This window comes from Schistocerca piceifrons, chromosome 2 (genome assembly GCF_021461385.2).
Source record: "Schistocerca piceifrons isolate TAMUIC-IGC-003096 chromosome 2, iqSchPice1.1, whole genome shotgun sequence".
NCBI classification, from domain to species: Eukaryota; Metazoa; Arthropoda; class Insecta; order Orthoptera; family Acrididae; genus Schistocerca; species Schistocerca piceifrons.
In genome coordinates this window covers 253,169,001-253,193,003 of record NC_060139.1, presented here as the reverse complement: position 1 = coordinate 253,193,003, position 24,003 = coordinate 253,169,001, and the positions used below count along the sequence as shown (strand labels likewise).

Here is a 24,003-nt window from a genome sequence, read left to right as displayed (position 1 = left end):
ACAGACAATACAAAAAATGGCGGGCAAAGAAAGTAGTTACAAAAAACAAAAAACAAGAAGCCGTTCACGTTGGACGATAAAAACACTAACACTTGGTGACACGGCGCACAAAACACGGAGAACGGCGACGGCACATGTGAACAGTTGAGTTGGAACTGCACGAAACACAAAACGAAGCACACACACTAGACACTGATGGCGACGATCTCCGGCGCGCGAATGTTCACTATGCGTGTGCGAGTCCGGGGACCTGCCAAGAGAGAAGTAGGAGGAAGGGGAGTGGGAGAGGGAGAGGGGAGAGCAGAGATCCCACGGGCAGGGGAGAAAGGGGGGAGGGAGGAAGTGGGAGGGGAAGCCCGGGGGGAAGAGGGGTGGAGGGAGGGGATGGGGAAAAGGAAAGAGAAGGGAAGGGAAGGGAAGAGAAGGGAGGGAGGGAGGGTGCCGAAAGGAAAGGACACCGGAAGTGGGGGGTGGGGAGACCTCAGATTCGGCGGCTCCTTTATACCGCGGGTACTGGCCGTTGCGCGTGCGCGAGCAGCGGATGAGCTGCCCTCTGTGAGGCGATGAATTGCAGCGGCGCCAGCGGTGAAAACTGTCAAAAGCGAGGGAATCGCAAAATTAAAATGCAGCCGGTCGGAAGCCAGACCGTTGTTGTTTTATCTGTGATAAAATAGGATTCCACGTCTTACTTAAAGGAAATCCTTTATCTCTATTAATAATATCATCAGACAGAGGTATTTCAACTGATTATTTCAATACGCAATCCCAGAAACTGGAAGCCGAGGCAATAATTTGCGCCTCATTATACGACATATTGTGCCCTTCATTAAGACAGTGTTCAGCAACGGCTGATTTTTCCGGCTGGAGCAGACGTGTATGTCGTTAATGTTCCACACATCGAACTTGAACTGTACAAACAGTCTGTCCAATGTAGGCCTTTCCGCAGTGACAGGGGATCTTGTGTACCCCAGGCTTCCTCAGACCCAAATCATCTTTAACCGCTCCAAGAAGGGATCTAGTTTTGGCCAAAGGCATAAGGACACTTTTAATATCATATTTCCTGAGGATTCTTGAAATTTTCGAAGAAATACTTCCCACGAAGGGTAAAAAAGCAACTGATTTAGAAGTGTCTACCGTTGGTTCTCGTGGGGGTCCAAATTGAAAAGCACGAGTAATTTGGCGATCAGAATACCCATTTTGCCTGAAAACAACCTTAAGGTGATCCAACTCCTGTTTCAAGTTATCGGAATCCGAAACAGCATAAGCCCTCTTGACCAGTGTGCATAAAACTCCCAAGCATTGATGTTGTGGATGACAACTTGTGGCATGGAGGTAGCAGTCCGTATGCGCAGGCTTTCGGTATACACTGTGTCCCAAAGTCCCATTTTCTTTCTTATGTACTAAGACATCCAAAAAAGGTAATTTTCCCTCTTTTTCAATTTCCATCGTAAATTTGATTCGTGGATGAAGGCAGTTAAAATGATCTAAAAATCGATGAAGAGAGTCCATTCCATGTGGCCAAACGATGAAAATATCATCCACATATCTCAAAGAACATGTAAGATTAAGAGAAGATGTCCTAAGTGCCATATGCTCAAAATCTTCCATAAAGAGATTGGCGACAATAGGGGAAAGAGGATTCCCCATAGACACACCGTCAGTTTGTTCATAAATTGCTTCATTGAATAAAAAATACGTCGATGTCAATACATGGCGACACAGCTCACTAGTTTTGTCATCCAAATGTACCTGAGTAAAAAGTGAAACAACATCAAAGCTCAGTAGAAGGTCAGATGTTCCAGGGCATAGAGACGTCAGGCGTTGAATAAAATCGGACGAGTTGGATATGTGGTGTTCATACTTCCCAACGTGTGGGCTCAGAACAGAAGCAAGATATTTGGCCAAATTATAAGTAGAGGCGCCCAGATTACTAACGATCGAACGAAGAGGTGCCCAAGGTTTATGTACTTTGGGTAGACCATACAAGCTGGGTGGTACTGCCGCCCCTGGATGAAGTTTTTAATGACATCCTCAGGCAATGAGCTCTTCTTAATAAGAGAGATGGTCTTCCGCTTTATCCGATCGGTAGGATCACTCCGTAGCTTACAGTATGAAGAATCCTCCAACAAACAAGCCATTTTTGCCAGATAATCTTCACGAGTAAGAAGAACAGTGGCACTGCCTTTATCAGCAGGAAGAACTAAAATATCCTTATCTTCCCTCAATGACCGAATTGCCTTCCTTTCACTAGAAGAAATGTTTTTCCGTGGTGGTGGTGCTCGACGAAGATGATGAGACACTTCCTGTCTAATTTCTTCTGCCCGATCTTTGGGAAAACGGGCGATGGCCTGCTCCACAGCACTAATAATATCGACAGTAGGCAAATGCCTCGGCGTGGAAACGAAATTAATAATATCATCAGACAGATGTATTTCAATTGATTCTTTCAATATGCAGTCGTATAATGAGACGCAAATTATTGCCTCAGCTTGCCGTTACTGGGACTGCGTATTGAAAGAATCACTTGAAATGCGTCTGTCTGATGATATTATTAATAGAGATAAAGGATTTCCTTTAAGTAAGACGTGGAATCCTATTTTATCACAGATAAAAACAACAACGGTCTGGCTTCCGACCGGCTGCATTTTAATTTTGCGATTCCTCGCTTTTGACAGTTTTCACCGCTGGCGCCACTGCAATTCTTTGCCTCACAGAGGGCAGCTCATCTGCTGCTCGCGCTCGCGCAGCGGCCAGTACCCGTGGTATAAAGGAGCCGCCGAAGCTGAGGTCCCCACCGCTTGGTGCAACCAGTGGTTGCTCAAGTCAATCCCTCCAAAACCCAGGCGCTCATTGTAGGCAAAACCACCCCTTCCTTCCGCCTCCTTGATTTCTATCTCACCATCTATGGCCGTCCTATCGCCCTCACCCCCACCCTTAAGTACCTTGGCGTCACCCTCGACCGTCGACTCTCCTGGACCCCCATCTCTGGACAATCCAAGCCAAGGCACGCTCCCGACTCTGTCTCCTCAAGCTCCTTTCCGGCCGTACGTGGGGTCTGGACCCCTCCACCATACTCCACACCTATAAATCCCTCATCCGCCCTATCCTTTGTTACGCCCATCCAGCCTTGATCTCAGCCCCCCCTACCTTTTATAAATCCCTTCAAATCCTTGAACGCCATGCTCTCCGCCTCGCCTATCACATCCGTCTCCCCTCCCCCATGCGGATCCTGTACGGTCTCATTCTGTTTCCCCACCTCCTCCCTTTCCTTGAAAGGATATGGATCCTGTACACCTCCCGCAAGCTCGATCCTCCCCACCCGCTTGCCTCGCCCATCCTCTCCCACCCCAGCCCGCTGCTGCGCCTGTATTCCCATGTCCCACCCGTCTCCATCTCTCCACCCTCCTTACCCTCTCCCAAGGTGGCTTCTGCCAGCTCCCTCTCCCTGATGATGCCCTCCTCCCCTCCATCTACCCCTCCTACCAACTTTGATCCTCCCACCCTCTTCCTGTGTTTGCTCTTTTGGGCACCCTCCCTCCCTTCTCTCCCTCTTCCCTCCCTCCTCCATTTCTCCCCACTCCTCCCCCCAGCTTCCCCTTCCCTGTCCCTCTCTTCCTCCCCCCCATCTCCTAAGCCATTGGCATCCCTGTTCTCCCCTATCCCCCACCTCACCCTTATTCCCCTCTTGGCAGGTCCCCGGACTCGCACACGCTAAGTAGACATTCGAGCGCCGGAGATCATCGCCATCAGTGTCTCGTTTGTGCCGTCGTGTTTAGTGTTCAGTGTTCACCGCCACACTCCATCGTTCACCAGTGCCATCGACATCTTCAGTGTTTGTGCTTCGTGTCAACAGTTTGTAGTTTGGATTGTCATCGAGTGTGAACGCCTTCATGTTTTTTTATGTTCATGTGTCTACTGTTTTTTCCCCGCTGTTTTGTTCCAACTCATGTGTCTTCTCTGTTTTTATCATTGTACTATCTTTGGCTGAAGAGCGGCGTATTGTGCTGCTGCCAGCCTACCTGTTCTACGGGTTTTAAAATCACAATAAAGAAAAAAAAAACTGAGATCTCTTCAGTTCCGGCGTGATTGTGCACTCAATCTCATCTGAAGATGGTGGCCAGATGGTCCGCCGAAATATCGTGTTGTCGTCAGGACGATGGAACCCGGCTGCAAACCTGTGAAAATCATCAGTCTACTATCTTCTTTGTGTATGAGGAACAACCATAGGCACTGTTTCTGTTATTTTTGTTGTTACAGTACTGCTTACTTTGTGAGCAAATTAATTGCATGAGGCTAGATTTATTTATTTACGCTTTTTTTTTACATGGAAAATTAGGAGGGCTTTCAGGTCCTCTGTTACATCTAATCACACATCCCTAGTGAGTCAGCTTTACAATTTGTGTAGTATACGAGCAGTCTATAATGAATAATGGTAATATGTACAGTAATGAATATGTGGAATTTAAGAAAAGTTATTAACAATGTATTTAGTAATTTCATTCTTGTTCATACGCGCAATGGTATCTGACAGAAACGTATGACGACAGTCCAGAAGGAATCAATGTGGTCAGAGGAAGAGCGAGACATAATGAGGCAAGATTAGTAGATAAATTAAGGAAGGAAACAATGATAGAAAGGGGTACGAAAAACATAGATAGTTTACAATATGACAAAGATGACTGATTTCCTGTTGGACAGAAATGAAGCAGATGGGATATGCTGAGAGGGAAATCATGCCGTTGATAACAGATAAAGCTTAAATCACCTCTTGAATGAACAGTGCTTTTGGATAAGACGAAGGTTACTCAGTCTTGTGGCTAAAATGCAGAACAATGTGGAGAAATATTTATTGTTGTACAAAGGTACAGCCAAGATGCTGGATGCATCCGTTCTGCTGTTGTAGTTGTGGAATGATGACAGGCATCTGATGTGTGAGGAGAGGTATTGATGACATCAGTGACTAAGAAAGTAAACAGAGCAGAGAAAATCACGTTGCCTATCCAGTCTAATCCAACCTGACTGAGCAATCAAGGAATGGTGTTGTAAGTAGTTTGTTTACGTTTTTATGTTGGTAACGCCACGTAGCTCTCTGTATGAAAATCACTGACTGTGCTGTGTGCAGTCTGTGGCTGGTTGGACTCATTGTTGGAATATTCGTTTGTGTAGTGTTGGGCAGTTGGATGTGAACAGGGCGTAGCGTTGGCCAGTTGAAAGTGAGCCGTCAGCAGTGGTGGATGTGGAGAGAGAGATGCCAGAGTTTTGTAAGGTTACTATAAGTGGGCGATCTGGACGTGTGTCCGCCAGAACAAGGAAATTAGTAAAGATGGATGGCATGAATTGATAGATACATATATGATGACTTTTGAAAATTATTAAGGTAAATACATTGTTTGTTCTCTATCAAAATCTTTCATTTGCTAACTATGCCTATCAGTAGTTAGTGCCTTCAGTAGTTAGAATCTTTTATGTAGCTGGCAGTATTGGCGCTCGCTGTATTGCAGTAGTTAGAGTAACGAAGATTTTTGTGAGGTAAGTGATTCATGAAAGGTATAGGTTATTGTTAGTCAGGGCCATTCTTTTGTAGGAATTATTGAAAGTCAGATTGCGTTGCGCTATAAAAAAAATAATAAAAAAAAAAAAGATATTGTGTGTCAGTTTAGTGATGATCCGAATAAGTATAGAGAGAACTGTCTGAATACGTTCAGTTTTACTCAGCTGTCTTTGTATCAAATAACGTAGAAGTTTACTAGCACTGTCATTCATAATTTTTCTAAGGGGTCGTTTCAGTGTAATGCTGTAATCGAATAACCGAAAGTTGCACACATATCTTACGAAAGCAGTCATGAGTTTCCGTGAAAGAATGCTGGAGGTGTCATTATTCCCTATATTGTGCATCGCGAACTGTGGTAAACTTGAGACAATAAAATAACGAGATGATTTATCCTGAACTGTAAGGTTGTTTCATTTGTTGTCCGGAATCAGTAAAACTGGAGATATATATTTACAGGGTTATTACAAATGATTGAAGCGATTTCACAGCTCTACAATAACTTTACTATTTGAGATATTTTCACAATGCTTTGCACACACATACAAAAACTCAAAAAGTTTTTTTAGGCATTCACAAATGTTCGATATGTGCGCCTTAGTGATTCGGCAGACATCAAGCCGATAATCAAGTTCCTCCCACACTCGGTGCAGCATCTCCCCATCAATGAGTTCGAAAGCATCGTTGATGCAAGCTCGCAGTTCTGGCACGTTTCTTGTTAGAGGAGGTTTAAACACTGAATCTTTCACATAACCCCACAGAAAGAAATCGCATGGGGTTAAGTCGGGAGAGCGTGGAGGCCATGACATGAATTGCTGATCATGATCTCCACCACGACCGATCCATCGGTTTTCCAATCTCCTGTTTAAGAAATGCCGAACATCATGATGGAAGTGCAGTGGAGCACCATCCTGTTGAAAGATGAAGTCGGCGCTGTCGGTCTCCAGTTGTGGCATGAGCCAATTTTCCAGCATGTCCAGATGCACGTGTCCTGTAACGTTTTTTCGCAGAGGAAAAAGGGGCCGTAAACTTTAAACCGTGAGATTGCACAAAACACGTTAACTTTTGGTGAATTGCGAATTTGCTGCACGAATGCGTGAGGATTCTCTACCACCCAGATTCGCACATTGTGTCTGTTCACTTCACCATTAAGAAAAAATGTTGCTTCATCACTGAAAACAAGTTTCGCACTGAACGCATCCTCTTCCATGAGCTGTTGCAACCGCGCCGAAAATTCAAAGCGTTTGACTTTGTCATCGGGTGTCAGGGCTTGTAGCAATTGTAAACGGTAAGGCTTCTGCTTTAGCCTTTTCCGTAAGATTTTCCAAACCGTCGGCTGTGGTATGTCTAGCTCCCTGCTTGGTTTATTCGTCGAATTCCGCGGGCTACGCGTGAAACTTGCCCGCACGCGTTCAACCATTTCTTCGCTCACTGCAGGCCGACCCGTTGATTTCCCCTTACAGAGGCAGAAGCTTTAAACTGCGCATACCATCGCCGAATGGAGTTAGCAGTTGGTGGATCTTTGTTGAACTTCGTCCTGAAGTGTCGTTGCACTGTTATGACTGACTGATGTGAGTGCATTTCAAGCACGACATACGCTTTCTCGGCTCCTGTCGCCATTTTGTCTCACTGCGCTCTCGAGCGCTCTGGCGGCAGAAACCTGAAGTGCGGCTTCAGCCGAACAAAACTTTATGAGTTTTTCTGCGTATTTGTAGTGTGTCGTGACCATATGTCAATGAATGGAGCTACAGTGAATTTATGAAATCGCTTCAATTATTTGTAATAGCCCTGTAGATATCCGAGTAAGTACGACCTCCTGCCTCATTACTGAATACAGCATGAGCAGAAAATTCTTGAATCATATACAATGATCAGTTGATCATCTCACTCTTCTCTATGGATGAGGAAAATAATGTATAGCAAAACAGAAAATAAAGATGGAAATGCAATGGTCGACGATTATTTTTAATCCAGAGAAGGTAATACACGTACCAGAAAGGCATACTTCTTTAGTAAATAGAAGAAATTCTAGAAACGAAACCCGATATCTTCAGTCCATTTATGAACTTCAGTGATGTGAAATGTTTTTAACGTAATTTTATCTTTTTTATTCATCTATCACTCAGCTTTTACACGCAATCGATGTCTTCATGAGCAATTTAAAAACAATTTTTACGCTAGGTTTTGACATGGAAAAACCGTGGTTTCATATTATGTGGAACGACACACTATTTACTAACGTATACACATAGTACATTTAGTCTCACGCATGATTTAACAATTTAGGTTAACTTTTGAACACTTTGACCAGCCCTTGTGACAGAACGGTTCTAGGCGCTTCAGTCTGGAACCGCGCGACCGCTACGGTCGCAGGTTCGAGTCCTGCCTTGGGCAGGGATGTGTGTGATGTCCTTAGGTTAGTTATGTTTAAGTAGTTCTATTTTCTACGGGACTGATGACCTCAGATGTTAAGTCCCATAGTGCTCAGAGCCATCTGAACCATTTTTTGAACACTTTTCAGACTCTTCGAGTGTGTAAATATCTTCCTCATTCACCCATTAGTGTGTTTTATTCTTAATGAAACTTAGTGCCCAAGAAGATTAGATATTAATTAGATTTATATCTAGATATTCACAACTACACTGTGTTTTCCTAAGCCTACTTTTAGGTATAGCGATCTTTAATGCTTGTCAAGTATTATGTTAGTTATATTTGTCATAGTTTTATACGCAAAAGGCACCTGTATGTAAAGAGAGCTAGGACTGTTAGTGTGTTTGACTTTTTAAAATAAGACAAACATTTTTACTATTGGAAATTACAGACTTGCACCTAATAGTCTCCTTCCGCCAGATAAAATTTTTTCTGCTTCCAGGAAAATTATTCTCGTAAATAGGTGTTCAGGGTCCCTGGAGTGAATAGGGATAAAGCATAGTTACATAATTGTAGTGATACTGTAAATTAAACAAAAGAGAATCAAAGTGAAGAATCACCATAGACACGCTCGTGTAAAAGTGAGCCTGAGGCCAGCTTCCAGTTTACCACTTTTAATTCTATATTGACGAACAAATGACTTAGTGGTACCCTCACAGTAGCATAATGGATCCACAAGAGGCCATTAACGAACAATATTCTCGGTGTGACGGTACGTCACATAAATGGACATTTGGAGAAAGGGAAAAAAAGTTTTTGCTATGAGACGTATGAACCATAAATTATCTAAGGATTAAGTACGTCTGCGCGATGTATAACAAATAGTAAAGAACATAAGTTATTGTTATCAAAACACAAATACCGATGTAATTAATAAAACACAGTTTTTTTGGTATAATCTCTGTGTAACATAGGCCATGAAGATCAGAGACAATGCTTTGACTGGGCTCTCTCCTGTTTTTGTTTCGTCTAGAGGTAGGCCGCCATTGTAGCGCTGGATAATATTTCATGTAAGTTTGGTTGGAATTTAGTAAAATATACTTATAATTGTTATTAGAATGTGTGTTTTATTGACTTCTTTGTCACATCTCATGGTCGCAACCATTAATTTTCATTGATCAAGTTTTTTTACAGAACTTCGTAATGCAGGGAGCTCATTTCCCCTAGTAGGATTTAGTCGGCCATTACGCTGACTGTATTATTTAACTAAAATTGCATGTCATAATATTAAATGTAAATGCGAGAGACTTCTCAGTTTTGATCTTTCATTAATTTCAAAGTTAAAAAGAGTAGTGATAGATTTCATTTACCAAATTTCACAGCACTGAATGGGTTCAGTATGTTTGATTTTGGCCGCCTAACGGCAGATGAGATTCTCTCCGGTTTTACCTTGCCAATAATGAACAAGAAATATTGAAAATCATTACATTCAATAAGCTCCGCAGTATCTCAGTTAATCTTTGTGACATTTGGTACATAAAAAACCAGAAGCCCCTGACACCCATATTAATAATTACAGTTTGCGTAAGAATACGCATACTTTCTTTTCTAAATAGCAGCGCTCACGCAAACTATTTATTAGAAGGCGGTGAGTCACGCGTTGTGTTTAAAAAATATTATATCAGACGTACTTCGGGGCAGCCGATGTACGTACGAGTGTTACCGCGGTGTAAGTCAATTAAAAGTCTCATGCTAGCCCACAATATTTAAAGCCACCCGAACCGAAATCATAAAATATATAATTATAAAAATAAATAATTATACAGTGATAAGTGGCCACACACCCATATATAGTTTTCCGTGATATCGGACGACTCACGGAGACTGGCCAGATAAGGGGGAAAGATACGAGGCCGTACTAAAAGTAATTCTTCCGAAATTTTTATTCTGTTGTCAATATCGGTTGAGGTGTTAAATGTCATGCGTATTACTCGGTCGACTTTTCCTGCTCCGCTGACGGAGGTTGCGACCCTCTGTCGCTAGACGGCTCCGAATTCTAGAGCGTAATATGACAATGTAAAACGTAACTTTAGGTTTGCAACTGTACTAGGAGCAGCTAATGTGGCAAATATAGCAGATTCTGCTCTCCTTAGGGCTGAAAGTAGAGGCTACAGTTTTAATTACCACCACGAAAAAAGAAAATCAATTAACATTTTGTTTGTTTACAAGCACGAGTCTGCAGTCCTAGTACACACTGAAATCCCCCGCCCTAGCGTAACATTTTGCTAGAGGAGCCAAAGTAACATGGTGTACACTTTTTATAAAGATGAGTATCGAGCGGTAATTCGCTTTCTACGTTTTGAGGGGAATAACCTTGCTACAATCCATTTAAATTGATGGAAATGTACGGCAGCAGTGCACATCATATTGTGACGTCTATAGTACATAGTGCCGCCTAACTTTTCACCATATTGATTTCATTTATTTTTTATTTTTTACTGAGCAATCGATATATGTAAAACTAAAATAATTTTCTATTTATTCGTAATGTAAATACGTCAAATGTTGTGTTATTTAATGTAGAATTGTTATTGTCAAACATTGTAATGATACTGAGTAATCGCCAACGATAATAGAGTAGCAGGTGGGTAGAGAGCATAGTCTCTCGTCGGTGGTGCGTGACGTCAGAAAGCAGTGACGTAGGATAGATTCACTGGGAGCTGACAGTGAGTGATGGAAGTGGTTGGACGAGAACGTAGCGTGCTCTTTGTGGCTGTGGTTATGTCAAGCTACTTAAGATACATGGTGAGTCACTAACTATTGCTACCTGGAATAAATCCGAAAGTATGATAGTAGCTGAAAAGTTTGTGGGACAAATGTTGCATGCATGGGACAATGGGGTCCATAATATGACGCTGGTTTTTTGTTGCTAGGTGGGGGTCGCGTCAGAGATATGAAGGTCAACTTTATTTTTTTTTTAATGGGATGCTATAGTTTGGTACTTATTTTCTGATAGTGGCTATCGAGACGAATCCAATGATGTGTAGCAGTAAGGTCTTTGAAGGTCAACGAAGGTAAAAAAGGTGGCATGAACATCCAATTTCAGGTGTTCGAAGTGATGACCGTTGGTATCAATGAAGTGCTGCAATATTCTTATCATTGATTGAATGGTATTCCTTATGAATTCAGCACTTATCGAAGCACATGCCCTGACAATTTTTTCATATATCGTGTAAATAGTAAATATTCGACGAATACGGCATATCCATCTAACGTGCCGTTGACATGTAAACACCATTCGACGGTTTCGCAATACAGCACTAATAGGAACGGTAAGACTGGTATCGTCGAATCAAGCGAATGTGAATGATGTATTCCTTCGAACAAGTCGATATGCTTCTCGCTTACGGACAATGCCAACGAAACTCAGTGAGAGCTAGAGACTTATACACTGAAAGATATTCTCAACGTACTCACCCTGCACGACGTAATTTAAATATATGTATGATAAATTGAGAACAACTGGATCTTTAACGCATCGGAAACATATCCGGCAAAGGAAAGTTACTAACGAGGAAACGGAAATTGGTACTCTTGCCACTGTGGTTCGAGATCCTTGTGTTAGTTCGTTTCAAATCGCAAGGGAATCTGATATGAGCCAGAGTAGTGTTGTCCGTGTTCTGCATCGCCATAAATATCATCCTGACACCAGTTTCTAACAAGAATTAACTGGTACGTATTGTATGCGTCGCACTGAATTCTGCCGATGGGCTCAACTACAGATTCAGAGGGATAACACATTTATTAATTTGCTTTTATTTACTGACGGGGCTACATTCACGAACCTTATTGGGCAAATGAAAATCCATATTGGGTGCGGCAAGTTGCTCACCAAAAACTGTGGTCGGTAAATGTATGGTGTGGGATTCTGGAGGACAGAATTATAGCCGGCTGCGGTGGCCGAGCGGTTCTAGGCACTTCAGTCGGGAACCGCGCGACTGCTACGGTCGCAGGTTCGAATCCTGCCTAGGGCATGGATGTTTGTGATGTCCGTAGGTTAGTTAGGTTTAAGTAGTTCTAAGTTCTAAGGGACTGATGACCTCAGATGTTAAGTCCCATAGTGCTCAAAGCCATTTGAACCATTTTGAACAGAATTATAGGCTTTCATCGAAGGAAATCTTAATGGTAGAAACTACACCACATTCCTACAAGAAACATTAGATCTGTTATTGGAAGAAATACCTTTAGAAACAGGGAACAAAATGTGGTAAAAACACCATGGGTGTCCGGCACATTTTTTGCTGATGGCTAGAAATGACTTGCAGAGACTATTCCCAAATCCTTGGATTGAACGCGGAGGAGATGTGTCGTGGCCAGCTCGTTCGCCTGACTTGACGCCTCTGGGTTTTTTCTTGTGGATATTCGTAAAAGACATTATTTATAAGACGTTCCAACTACACCTGAAAATATGTGAGAGGGCATTGTCAGAGCATGTACTTCGATAAGTGCCGAAATGCTAAGGAATACCATTCAATCAATGATAAGAATATTGATGCGCTACATTGATACCAATGGTCATCACTTCGAACACCTTCTGTAAATGGACGTTCATGCCACCTTTGTGACCTTCGTTGACCTTCAAAAACCTTACTGTTACACATCATTGAATTCGTCTCGATAGCCGCTATCAGAAAATAAAGTATCAAACTATAGCATCCCATTTAAAAAAAAAAAAAAAAAACAAAGTTGACCTTCATGTCTCTGAAGCGACCCCACATAGCAAAAAAAAAAAAACCAACGTCATATTATGGCCCCCGTTGTCGCATGCAACTTTTGTCCCACAAACTTTTCAGCTCCTAACATACTTTCGAAGTTATTCTTGGTGGCAATAGTTAGTGACTCGCACTCTATACATTATGTGATCAAAAGTATCCGGACACCCACAGAAACATACGTTTTCCATATTAGGTGTATTGTGCTGCGACCTACTGCCAGGTACTCCGTATCAGTGACCTCAGTAGTCATTAGACATCGTGAGAGAGCAGAATAGGGCGCTCTGCGGAACTCACGTACTTGGAATGCGATCAGGTGATTGGGTATCACTTAACCATGAAAAAACCCAAGAAGCTCACCTGGCGTGCCGTATTACAGGTGCACCTATCGCTGATTGCGAACTGCGTGAGCTTCAGAGACCTGAGATGACGCAAGATGCTGCTAACGGCAGTAGCGTACATAATGTTGGTGTCGAGGTCTCCGTTCTGTGTCCCAGATAGCTTGTGCCGAACTTTTGGTCCCTATACAAGCGCGTAAAGCCTCGTTTTCACCTGAGCAATTTGAAGCGAACAAAAGCGATCGAACATTCGACAGTGTTCACTGCCATTCCCTTGTATCTATGAACAAGCGTTTACACTAGAAGGAACGGAAGAGTATACGTGAGAACGACCATAGCTTGTCAACTGCCTACGCTGTGTTATTATTTTTTGGCGGTAACAGTCGCAACACAGGTTTCAATGGGAATGACGCTATAGCCACGATGATAATTGTGGTGTTAAGATATTAGTTTGTATGGGGAGCGCGTTGAATTTAAGGAAGCAAGCAAATTGGCGTACGAAAAGAAGACTGTAGACGAAGGTGTTTGAATTGTAAGTGTGAAGATACTGCTTTATCATTACAGCTGAGGGGAAAATTTTAAAGCAGACGAGCAACATAACATCAAAAAAGGCTAGCATTTACACTCTGGTTATTATCAACTGGAGACATTTACCTTGAAACTCTCTCGCACTTGAATAGCTTCTGTGCCTGAAATAGTTCATGATGCGTGCAGTGACGTATGTGAACCACTTCTAGAATTTTATTAAAGTTTACATAAAGAATGTAACGTAAGGAAAGTGTGATTAAGGTAATGTCAATATATACACAACCTGTCATATAATCTAGTTGATAAAATTTGGTATATAGTTTGCTAGAGGGCAGATAGCGTGATCTCACGAAAATTTTTTTATGTGATCGGTTGTTACATCAAAAGCCTGTAAAATAACTGTGATCCATCAGCCATACAGCTTCAGCTACAATGAAAGTAAGCGTCGAGAACGATCAGGTTTTTCCCAGGTTTTGCCGTGCGGGATTAGCCGAGAGGTCTAAGGCGCTCCAGTCTGGACTGTGCGGCTGGTCCCGGCGGAGGTTCGAGTCCTCCCTCAGACATGGGTGTGTGTTTTCGTCCTTAGGATAATTTAGGTTACGTAGTGTGTAAGCTTAGGGACTGATGACCTAGCAGTTAAGTCACATAAGTTTCACACACATTTGAACATTTTTCCCATATTTTTAATTTTAATCAGTTGAAAAGCATAGACTCCGTATGTTTTATGTAAAAACTCTTGAAGTTCTTTAAATTAAACAAACTTTAGTAATATTCTACGATTACATTCTTCGTTATCTACATATTTATTTTTCAGAATAGTTAACCTGACGACGAACGCATTTCTCCCAACGAGAGACCAGTTTGTTAATACCGCCACTGTAGGATGTCTGATTTTGTTGACTGAGCCACAACCTCACCCCTGTCTGCACTGTTTCAAGACTATCACAGAGAAGACATCGAATGTATTTTTTAAGTTCTGGAAACAAGTGAAAATCGGATGGGACTAAGTTGGGGCTGCATGGAGGATGATCGATGACAATGAACCAGGGAGTCGGATTGTTGCAGATGTCACAACGATCGTGTGTGGACTGGCATTGTCACGCTGATGGAGAGGGTGCCCCGTGTGTGGACGAAGTCACAGAATTCGAAACTCGATTACAGCACGCAGTTTCTTACACACCGACGTTTTTACTTTACGCTCTGCCATATTTCACGCTACAATTCGGAGCCCTCTAGCGGCAGTGGGCTAAGACTATGTAGGAATAAAGAATAAAAATGTATAATGTTAATAACGTTTGTCTTATTTAAGAGGATTTAAGAGTTTTCACATAACAAAAAAAATGTTCAGATGTGTGTGAAGTCTTATGGGACTTAACTGCTAAGGTCATCAGTCCCCAAGCTTACACACTACTTAACCTAAATCATCATAAGGACAAACACACACACCCATGCCCGAGGGAGGACTCGAACCTCCGCCGGGACCAGCCGCTCAGTCCATGACTGCAGCGCCTTAGCCCGCTCAGCAAATCCCGCGCAGCTTCACATAACAAAGTCGGTGGCAATCCTTGTCAGCACGTCCTCGTTGATGAATATTTACCCTTGGTTACTTCTAAGTAAGTTCATTGAGCTGTTACAGTTTAATAAAAATAAATAAATAAACTTACACTTATTGACTCTGTTCCCGTCTGATATCTATCGAATTTACCTTCTTCAGGTCCCCAATTGGACCTTTGAGTGCTTTGGCAATTTTCTACCGATCTCACAAGCATCCATCCCATCCATATTCTGATATCACGAATCTTACATTGCCTTCAGATCACGCCACCCATGACGCAGCTCATACAACAAAAGATCACTTCACAAAACAGCTGACCAATGTTCTCTGTGATGATAGCGCCAACGCGGAGAAGTTGTCAACTTTCTTTGATGGTTCTCTCTCTGAAAGACCGACAACGAGCAGAACACGAGTGAACACCAGCGAACGTGAACCAACATAACCGAACGCTGTGCGCTCGAGCTTGGCTACCATTTACACAAGATAATTCTCGTTCTCTGATACTCGTTCGGTTGCGTTCGCTGCGGTGTAACCCAGGCCTTATAAGTGTCCCCACATTTATGAGTAATTTGTTGAGAAGTAGGCAACTGTGAGCGAAGATAGTAATTCAAGAACGCTTTTATAAAAAAATGGGGTTCACCGCCGGTGACGTCAGCTAGAGTTTCGAAAAGGTTTGACATTATGTGAAAAACTTGTTGGAAGTCGCTAAATGCTCACCTTCTAAAATGCTGGATGAATATAGTCTCTATGTGATTTGCGCGTCTGACTTTGATATTTGACCCGTTGTGGTAATTCTTTAGCGAAAGATTATAGTCGTAATGAGTACATCATGAAATCGTTTTAACTTTTTAATTCGGTAATAATTACATGAGGTTCTGAAAGTCAAATTTTTGTTGTTCCTGGAAGCCGTTTGATAGGCAACTTGCAACTTGGATAAGATGATCGGATGACCGTTTTAGTTCTTTAGCAATATAGATGTTAACAACAGGTACACTACTGACTTCCATATCACTTGTTGTTAATTGTGAGGGAGAGTTAGATTATATGACATGGCATTTGATATCAGTACAGCTGTAGAATAGGTATCCCATAAACAGTTAAATTAAAAAGACCAGTTAATATAACTTCATTTTGTTTCAAAATTAAAACTTTAATAATGCGTCTAGTTTTTTTCATAAACAAATCATAGTCAACTTTTGGAACCCAGTATATTATGTCTCCCAATGAACTGCTACTTTCTACAGCACAAGTTTCAAAATGCTACTCGTGTAAAATCTAATAGTATCAATGTTTTTAGATTTGTCTTCCTTTTGGATATTAGTAGCAACCCCGCCTTCAAATTCAATTTGCAGTGTGGTTCGAGCTCTCTTAATAATTCGTCATCATCATCTTGGACAGTTTCCAGCCACTGGCTGGGTCTGTCGGGAACACAAGCCTCTCCATCGTGTTCTGTATTTCCACCATTCCCCCTCTTCCACCTTCGTCCAGTTCTCTCCTCTTCTCGTCACACATTCCTTCACTCCCTTCACCCATCTATCTCTTGGTCTTCCTCTGGGCCTCTTCCCCTCCAGTTGCAGATCAAACATCCTCTTTGGAAAACTTCCCTCATCCATTCTCTTCATGTGTCCATGCCACTGCAGTCTTGATTTTTCTATCCTGTCCTGTACTGGTTCCTCCTTTAGTCTTTCCCTCACATACACATTTCGCAATCTGTCTCGTCTTGTTACACTCAACCTGCTCCTCTGGAACTTCATTTCACTAGCCTGTATTCTACTTTTGTCGCTTTTGTGCATTACCCATGTCTCACTTCTGTATGCCAATATGGGGACAAAGTAGGTTCGGTATATAATTCCCTTGGATTTCTGTGGCAACTCATTGCTCCAAATAAGCCCCCTAATGCATTTGTAGAACTGCCCTGCTTTTCTGCACCTTTCATTTATTTCCATTGCGTTTCCCCCCTTACTTTCAATCATGCTTCCCAGGTACTTGAAGTTCTCTACCACTTGTAGTTTTTCCCCTCCACAAGTTATATCCACATTTGGCCTATTCTTCTTCCTTGTTGTGACAATTATTTCACTTTTCTTTGCAGAGAAATGCATTCCATATTGTGCTGCCGTTGCCTCCCATACATCTAACTGCTCTTGCACCTCCTTCTCGCAATTTCCCCATAACATCAGGTCATCGGCAAAAAGCACTGCTTTCATTTTATGATCTCCAATTGCATCTGATACTTGCTGTAGGATTTCATCCATAACAATAATAAACAATAAAGGCGAAAGTGCACTTCCCTGTCGCAGCCCATTTTCCAGCTTGAACCATGCAGTACGTTCCCACCCCACTTTCACACAACTCTCACTTCCCTCATACATTTTTCTGACTTTTCGTGTTATCTCTTCATCTATCCCTTTTGCGTTCAGCACATCCCAGAGCTTGTCCCTACAGATACTGTCATACGCCTTCTCAATATCTAAAAAGGCCATGATTAAGTCCTTCCCGTACTCATAGTGCCTTTCCTGCAGTTGCCTTACCGCAAATATGAGGTCCGTTGTTGATTTTCCCGGTCTGAAACCATACTGCTCCTCTTGCAGTCTACTTTCAATACTACTTCTTATTCTCTTCTCCAGGATCTTTTCATAGATTTTTCCACAGTGGCATAGCAGGGTGATTCCTCTGTAGTTCTCACATCTCCTTTTATCCCCTTTCTTGAAGATCGGGACTATAATTCCTTTCTTGCAATCCTCAGGAATTCTGTTCTCCTTCCACACCACCCTCAGCACTCTGTATAGCCACTGGGTTCCTACTTCTCCTGCTGCTCGTATCATATCCACTGTTACTTCGTCCCAACCTGGTGCCTTGCCCCCTTTCATCCTCTTTATGGCTTCTTCCACTTCATTCCAAGTTAGATCATCTCTCTTAATAATTATAAATTCCAATATAAAGTCCTTACTGCACGTGGACGTAGCCAAACAGCTAGACAAACGGGTCACGGCCAGGCAGCCATATTACAACAGTAGCCAGTCAGTCGCGTCCGCTTCATCAGATTGACTGGGAATTAAGGACGACGAGCGATCAATCGCTGCAGTCAGCGATTTGCTCACAAGGGTACAAATCGCGCTACCTGACAACGTGTCGCTGCTATCTGTCTCTCATCTGCATCTACACAGATACTCCGCAAGCCGCCGTACGGCGTGTGGCGGAGGGTATCCTGTACCACTACCAGTCGGTTCCTTTCCTGTTCCACTCGCAGATAGAGCGAAGGAAAAACGACTGTCCATATGCCCCTGTATGAGCCCTAATTTCTCATATCTTATCTTCGCGTTCCTTACGCGCAATGTATGTTGGTGGCAGTAGAATCGTTCTGCAAGTCAGCTTCAAATGCCGGTTCTCTAAATTTCCTCAATACTGTTACTCGAAAATAACCTCGCCTTCCCTCCAGGGATTCCCATTCGAGATCCCGAAGCACTACCGTAACACTTGCGTGTAGTTCGAACCTACCGGTGATAAATGTAGCAGCTCGGCTCTGAACTGCTTCGATGTCTTTCTTCAATCCGACCTGGTATGTATCACAAACACTCGAGCAGTACTCAAGAGTAGGTCGCACCAGCGTCCTTTATGCGGTCTTCTTTACACATGGACCACACTTTCCTAAAATTCTCGCAGTAAATCGAAGTCGACCATTCGTGGTCCCTACCACAGTCGTCATATGCTCGTTCCATTTCATATCACCTTGCAGCATTACGTCCAGATACTTAAAGGGCGCGACAGTGTCAGTCAGGACACTACTAACTTCTTGGAAGGAGAGACAGCATTGGTCGTATTTTTTTGTTTTATTAAACGTAAAATCGATTTTCGGTCACTTAGTGACCATCTTCAGTGCTAGAAGTTAAAAATTATTTCACATTACGATCAGAGAGTATAAAACAGAAAATCACAACTACATCTGCATATGAACATAACAGTTGGTAGGAACATACCTGTAATATATAATTTAAATTGGTAGGCACTGGTGTCAACAAGCTTACAGCGATCACATAAACTGAGGCCGCTGTTTACATGCACTTGTTCAGCAGACCTCGGTGTGACAGGGCTTGGCACGCCCTCTATGTGACATGTGTCACGTGAAGACTTAATATTACTGGTTTTGCGAGATATTAACACTAAATAACTCTTGTGCATTTGTGAATCATGAAGTAATTCAAATTTAAAATGTACGTAAAACACATAGCAGACGAAGGGGAAAGGAAATATCTAAAATACATTGGCGTATTGTTTTTAAAAAACAAACTTATAAAACATAAAACAGATCGATGATAAGTTGTCAGAGTGCAGGACAGGTAAAAGAGCAAAAGACAATGAAAAAGAATAATATATGAATAACATGAAATGAGGTATAACACAGGTTTTTTAAAAAACATAATACCCACCATCTGGCGTGGGAAGTTATAGGCTTCCGCATAAGCACTGGGTCAGAACCCATACATACATGACATCAAATATACACGGTTGCTTATTGTAAAACATACTGTTATAACACTGCTATCTTGTCCAAAGGGACAAACGAGACGTACATCAGCATGTCGGTTAAATATGATAACAAAATTGTTTATCCACACCTACAAACTTTTTTGTAATGAATATTGTGTTTCACGGCATTTTAATTATTAAGTAATGGCAGTTTCGTACTATTACTATTTTTATATATTTGACTCCTTAGTCTTAACGTAACATTTTACGTAAATCACGAACGTTGTACTTCTAACTTCCCACGCCAGATGGTGGGTATTATGTTCTTTAAAAAACCTGTGTTATACCTCATTTCATGTTATTCATATATTATTCTTTCTCATTGTCTTTTGCTCTTTTACCTGTCCTGCACTGTGACAACTTATCATCGATCTGTTTTATGTTTTATAAGTTTGTTTTTTAAAAATGGTTCAAATGGCTCTGAGCACTATGGGACTCAACTGCTGAGGTCATTAGTCCCCTAGAACTTACAACTAGTTAAACCTAACTAACCTAAGGACATCACAAACGTCCATGCCCAAGGCAGGATTCGAACCTGCGACCGTAGCGGTCCTGCGGTTCCAGACTGCAGCGCCTTTAACCGCACGGCCACTTCGGCCGGCTGTTTTTTAAAAACAATACGCCAATGTATTTTAGAAATTTCCTTCCCCCTTCGTCTGCTATGTGTTTTACGTACATTTTAAATTTGAATTACTTCATGATTCACAAATGCACAAGAGTTATTTAGTGTTAATATCTCGCAAAACCAGTAATATTAAGTCTTCACGTGACACATGTCACATAGAGGGCGTGCCAAGCCCTGTCACACCGAGGCCTGCTGAACAAGTGCATGTAAACAGCGGCCTCAGTTTATGTGATCGCTGTAAGCTTGTTGACACCAGTGCCTACCAATTTAAATTATATATTACAGGTATGTTCCTACCAACTGTTATGTTCATATGCAGATGTAGTTGTGATTTTCTGTTTTATACTCTCTGATCGTAATGTGAAATAATTTTTAACTTCTAGCACTGAAGATGGTCACTAAGTGACCGAAAATCGATTTTACGTTTAATAAAACAAAAAAATACGACAAATGCTGTCTCTCCTTCCAAGTATACCCATTATATGGTCGTGGTGCACAGGACACTCCATGGAGTCGCCAATCTACCAATTTCTGTTTTTACTACTCATCCACTTTAACTTACAATTTTCTACATTTAGAGCCAGCTGCCGCCATTCATCACACCAACTAGAAATTTTGTCGAAGTCATCCTATATCCTCCTACAGTCACTCAACTTCGATTCCTTCCCGTACACCACAGCATCATCAGCAAGCAACCGTAGATCGCTGTCCACCCCGTGCGCCAGATCCTTTATGTACACAGGGTGATTACTTTCCACCGTGTACAAACTCTAGAGATTGATCGATGAGATGATAGTGAACAGAAAAGATCTAATGAACTTATGTCCGGAAATTCATGAAAATGAAATGATCGTGTGGCATGTTTCCATGCTACAGACCATTTATTCAATCATACTTCGTCACACAGACTGCGATCTAATACGCACTATACCAAACAGCCACAGCTACAGTAAGCATAATTTCCTCCTAGAGGATGCTACTGTTCCTCATACATCATGCCATAATGTTCTCTCTTGCCATAGTAATTGGTAATTTGTGCCCGATTCACTTCTCTAGCTGTGTCACCTTGTAGCGGATGTGATACACCCTTGTACGCAATCGTTCCGTATTCGAATCGAGAGCCTGCCGACATAATGTTTACTTACGGAAAGGCAAATGGCAACGGGCGGCGGGCAGCAAGGTTGTGTCACGAAACCTATCCCCGCCGACAACAACCACAGCATTCAATGTTTGCATCAGTGTTTCGCCGTCTTTCTAACGTAAGGCAGGGTCGTTTCAGGAGGCAGGAAATCATGAAGGACGTACCCGAAATGTTCGGAAGCCAGACTTGGAGAAAAACGTGATTAACACTTTGGAAGGAGACCGACATGTCAGTACCAGTCGGTTGGCCCGACAGTACAAGGTAAGCCAGTCGAGCATGTGGAACATCAAATGGTTCAAATGGCTCTGAGCACTATGGGACTCAACTGCTGAGGTCATAAGTCCCCTAGAACTTAGAACTAGTTAAACCTAACTAACCTAAGGACATCACAAACATCCATGCCCGAGGCAGGATTCGAACCTGCGACCGTAGCGGTCTTGCGGTTCCAGACTGCAGCGCCTTTAACCGCACGGCCACTTCGGCCGGCTGTGGAACATCCTCCATGACAAATGTTACAACCCTTATGGCTTACAGCATGTGCAAGGCTTACTAGCGACAGACTTCCCACATCGAGAGCAGTTTTGTCACTGGTTTCTTCATCAGGCAAACATGATTCCGGGACTTGTGTCATGCATCCTATTCACAGATCAGGCCACCTTTACACGGAATGGTATCTTCAACTTTCATAACAGTCATCTGTTGGATGGTACGCAGAACCTCCGTGGTATGGTGACAGGAATCATCAGTGTCACTGCAGCCGGAATGTGAAGGCCAGGATAACTGGCGACCGTATTTTGGGACCAGTCTTCCTTCCACGTCGCCTAACAGGCCAGAACTATCGGCGTTTCTTGCGGATGACTTTGCTTCCCTGCTGGAAGAACTGCCACTGATGATTCGAAGGGCTATGTGGCTGCTACATGATGGTGCTACAGCCCACTTCGCCGTTAATACCCGCACACATCTCAATCGGTCTTCCCTGGTCGATGGATCTGTCGAGGAGGTCCAGTTGCATGGCTTGCTCGTTCAACGGCTCTCAACCAGTGCGATTTCTGATTATGGGGCTATCTCCAAAGTATCATGTATGCAGAGCCCATATTTATGCTGCCTTTAACACTGGATGCTGACTGGTAGGTGTGAACGTGTGAGACAGACATGCTACGACGCGACCACAGTCTCTGTAACGAAGTATGACTGAATAAATGGTCTCTAGCACGGAAACCACGCATTTCCGGACATAAGTTCATTAGACCTTTTTTGTTCTGTATCCTCTCATCGATCAATCTCTAGGGTTTGTGCACGATGGAAAAAGACATCATGTCTAGAAAATAAAAGCAGTCCTTCCACACTTCCCTGGGCACTGGTGACGATACCCTTGTCTCTGACGAAAGCTCGCCATCGAGAATAACGTACTGTCTTCTATTAATTAAGAAGTCTTCGACCCACTCACTTATCTGGAACCCATTCCATATGCACGTACCTTTGTTAACAGTCTCTCGTGTGTGTATCTGTGTGTGTATGTGGGGGGGGGGGGGGGGCAGAGTGGATGGGGGGGGGGGAGGAGGGGTTGGAGGAGGGGCGTTAAGTTTCCTTCCCGTACACATCGCGTAAAAAGACAGATAGAATGACTGTTTCAAACCCTTGTGTGTGCTGTAATTAGTATAATTTCGTATTCACGGTCCCCAAGAGAGTAATAAGTACCGTGCTGAATAATATGTATAGATTGAAATTTTGTAAGTAGGCTTTTGCGGTAGGGGTGAGCGGGGCAAGATGGGGTGGAGGGCAAGACGGGGTTTTTTGTAAGTGCTGCTACGACAGATGTTGCAACCTAGCGGCGAATAGTTGAACTAGTACGCTGTTGCTACGCTAGTGTCTGACAGTACTGGTACTCATTTTGAGCAAACCATTCCGAGTGTATACATCAAAACGTGTTTCCGTCTGTGCTGATGTAATTTTTCGTCGTTTTCAGACGTGAAAAGGTAAGAGAAGTAATTGTTTTCGTACTCTTAGGTATTATCATTTTAAAAAGCGCTTTTTAGCAATAAATTAATGCATGCAATAACTAACTGAATATATCCTAAAAATGGTCCCTGGGGACAAGACGGGGTATGTAGTGGGAGGCTCCACATGACATAACACATAATGCAAGAAATCTAATTATATTTTTTATTTCCAGCAAATGGTTTGGACATATAAAAGGAAAACAGAGAGGGGTTCATGGAGTGAAGAAGCTATGAAAAATGCTATCACTGAAGTAGTCAACGGCCAAATGGGTTATTATCGAGCAGCAACGGCATTTCAGGTGCCTCAAACTCTTGAACGTAAGGCAAAAAAAATCAAATCAGAATCTAATGAAGTTGAAAAAGTGAATCTCTTGTGGTAAAGGATCAACTGGGACCTTACAAAAGCGTATTTAGCCCTTAAGAAGAACAAGAATTAGTTATTTATATAAAGAATATGGAAAGTCATTTGTTTGGTTTGACTGGTAATGATGTAAAGCGGCTGGCATACCAGTTAGCTGTGAGAAGTAACAAGCGCCATAATTTTAACCAAACCAAAGAATCAGACAGAAAGGATTGGCTTAGGGGATTTTTCAAAGAAACCC

General features: G+C 42.5%; 1 protein-coding gene across 1 annotated transcript in view; it reads right to left on the bottom strand.

Annotated features, from left to right (window-relative positions):
• The window catches only part of LOC124777657 (sialin-like), a 155,100-nt gene that overhangs the window by 76,018 nt on the left and 55,079 nt on the right, over positions 1-24,003 (bottom strand). The window lies entirely within an intron of this gene.